General features: G+C 42.1%; 1 pseudogene across 1 annotated transcript; it reads left to right on the top strand.

Annotated features, from left to right (window-relative positions):
* The first annotated feature begins 1,014 nt into the window (after window positions 1-1,014).
* On the top strand, window positions 1,015-2,792 carry LOC309844071 (protein FAM98A-like; annotated as a pseudogene). The gene is made up of 2 exons: window positions 1,015-1,427; window positions 1,643-2,792. The product of its transcript is annotated as a protein FAM98A-like (transcript).

Raw genomic sequence — 2,792 nt, 5'->3', positions numbered from 1 at the left:
TTGAATTCCAGTTAAGGGCAATTTATTTATTTATTTATTTTTTTTTTTGCTAATGATACCATACCAATTTTCTAATGCATTCACATATCCATTGGTCAAAAGCAATAACACTGAAACTCTTACCCGAGCCTCTGTTTAGTTTTGACACTACAATGTTGAATAGTCATTATTTAATATCTTCCTCCTGCATCAGATGATGAGAGTTAACACTTATATTACCATCAAGACCAAATGTGTAAAATCTGTCTCCTCCTCTATACTGTAAACTCCATGATGTCAGGGATAATATCTGCTTCCTGTATACACCAAGCATTTAGGACACAATGCCCTATACATTTATTCATTCAACAAATATTTACTGAGAATCTTCTCTGCACTGGGAATTTGTAAGAAATATAAATTTTGTCAAATCAATTCAGGTAAAAAAAGAGAGTTTGGATGTTTTCTCTTCTTCATCCTGTGATGCTTCTTTGATTTCTTCTGCACCTCCATGCCATTCCTTCACCTGATCAGCTTTTTCTGACACTCTCCTCCCTCATAATCTGGAAGCACAGGAAGCCCAGAAATGGCTCTTCCAATCCCTACTCCGTAAGACTACCAGCTTAAGTAGCCACTACAACCTTCAGCCCCTCTTCTAATTTATGAGAAAAATCTGGTAAAAACAGCCCACCATTTTCAAGTTATCAGACTAGCTCCCTGCAAGTTTAGTTCCTTCTCTCATTTAATCAGTTTTAGCCAGCAAGAAGACACATATTAGGATCAGAGTGTATACACACAGAAGGGCCCACCATTAGGAGTCTTTCTCTTTAGATGAAGCTGTCTGTGTGTAGGGCAGAAAACCTAGATAAGTCTAGTTAAACTGTATTTTTAGTTAAGACAGTTTTGTTTTTACTATTTTGCCCCAAGGATTTGGCACACAGTAAGTATTTTTAAAAATATTTGTTGCAGGAAGGCAGTGCACATGTGAGTGCATGTGTTGCAGGAGAAGAGGGGAACCTGATGACTAGAATATTTGAATACCACAGTAGGATGGAGTGTAACCTCATAGAGACTAATATCTTGGAGTCATTCGAAGATCTAGGTAACAACGGTCCATTGTTGGAAGATGGTGCTCTCTGTCTCAAGTGCTCTCTGCTGGAGCCAGTTCCCCCAAGTTTACCAAACCGTGCTTGGCTGGTGTCTGAATTAAGAGTGTTCTATAAACTAGAGGAAAATGTGTAAGCAACTAATGAGTGAAAATGAAGAATTCCAGCTTGAAGTGAACGGGCTACTAGGGGAGATGAACTGTCCTTATCTTTCACTGACATCCGAGGATGTGACCATGTGCCTTCTCATTCAGAACTGCCTCTTTTTGCTCACACTCCTCATCTCAGAACTAGAAGCTGCCAGAATTCTCTGTACAAATACTCCTCAAAAAAGAAAAAAACGTGGGCCTCCTGGGTGGCTCAGTGGGTTAAAGCCTTTGCCTTCGGCTCAGGTCCTGATCTCAGGACCCTGGGATCCTGCCCTGCTTCAGGCTCTCTGCTCAGCAGGGAGCCTGCTTCCTCCTCTCTTTCTGCCTGCCTCTCTGCCTACTTGTGATCTCTCTCTGTCAAATAAATAAAAATTTTTTTAAAAGTAATTTAAAAAGAAAGAAATAAAGCTCAAGAAGGAGGTAGTCATGAGGTCTTTCAAGAGTTGAAAGGCATATGTATTGCTCTAGGAATGTCCAATCCTCCAGCCAATATAACTATGTTCCAGTTCTTCAGTGGGATTGAAAAAAATTAAAGGAGACATTAGCAAAGGTTCCAATTAACCATGTGGAAAGCCTTTATTGAAGAAACCAATGAGACCAGCCCACTGGGAAAACAAAGAAGCAGTTAACCAGGCCATAGCTAATGAACATGAAGTTCTGAGAAAGCTGCTATTAAAAGGCTTAGATGTCACTGTCCAGTCTTTTGGTTGGTCTGACAGAGCTAAGAGTCAGACAGAAAAAATAGCAAAGGTTTACCAGCTGAAATGCTCAGTCCTATCTCCTAAAAGTATTATTTCTGTTCCCATGTTTTGGCTATAAGACAAGACTCATCAAAGATTTTAAGGACAAGCAGTAACTCTATAAAAGAAAAGACTGCCTTGGCCATCAATAAGATGTTGTTGGGTAGGGTGCCTGACAGAGGATGTAGACCCAATGAAATTGGACCTCTACCTCCAGAGATGCCACCATGGCAGAAAAGGTAAGACGGCCCCCAACAACAAGCAGGAGGCCAACAAGGAGGAGAGGTGGTTATGAACATTCCTCATATGAAGGTCGAGGAGGTCATGAACAAAGAGGAGGGAGAGGTGGGCGTGGTGGTTATGACCATGATAGCTAGGGGGAGGGAGAGAAAATAAGCATCAAGGAGGCTGGACGGATGGAGAGAATGGAAAAGGAGGTGGTGGCTACCAAGATGGTGGTCATCAAGATTCAGGTTTCCAGCCAGGTGGCTATCATGGTGGTGGCTGCTGTGGTAGCTATCAAGGTGATGGTTATGGTGACTTCCAAACATCTACATACATAAAAAGTGGATACCGGGGTAGTGGATACCAGCAGGACAGTAGATACCAAGATGGTGGTCACCATGGTGACTGAGGCAGTGGTCGTGGAGGGAGAAATGGTTTAGAAGCCAAGGTGGATGTGGAGGCCAGAAAGAGGTTGGGGAGGAAGGGGGAGCCAGAATTATCACCAAGGGGCCCAATTTGAATAGCACTTCCAGCATGGAGGTTATCAGTGTAATCATTTTGGATTTGATCAGGGAAGACATTATCCTAGTTAA

This window comes from Mustela nivalis, assembly GCF_964662115.1.
Source record: "Mustela nivalis genome assembly, chromosome: 11".
Lineage (NCBI taxonomy): Eukaryota > Metazoa > Chordata > Mammalia > Carnivora > Mustelidae > Mustela > Mustela nivalis.
Note: the sequence above shows the minus strand (reverse complement) of the source record. Positions and strands in the feature narration are given on the sequence as shown.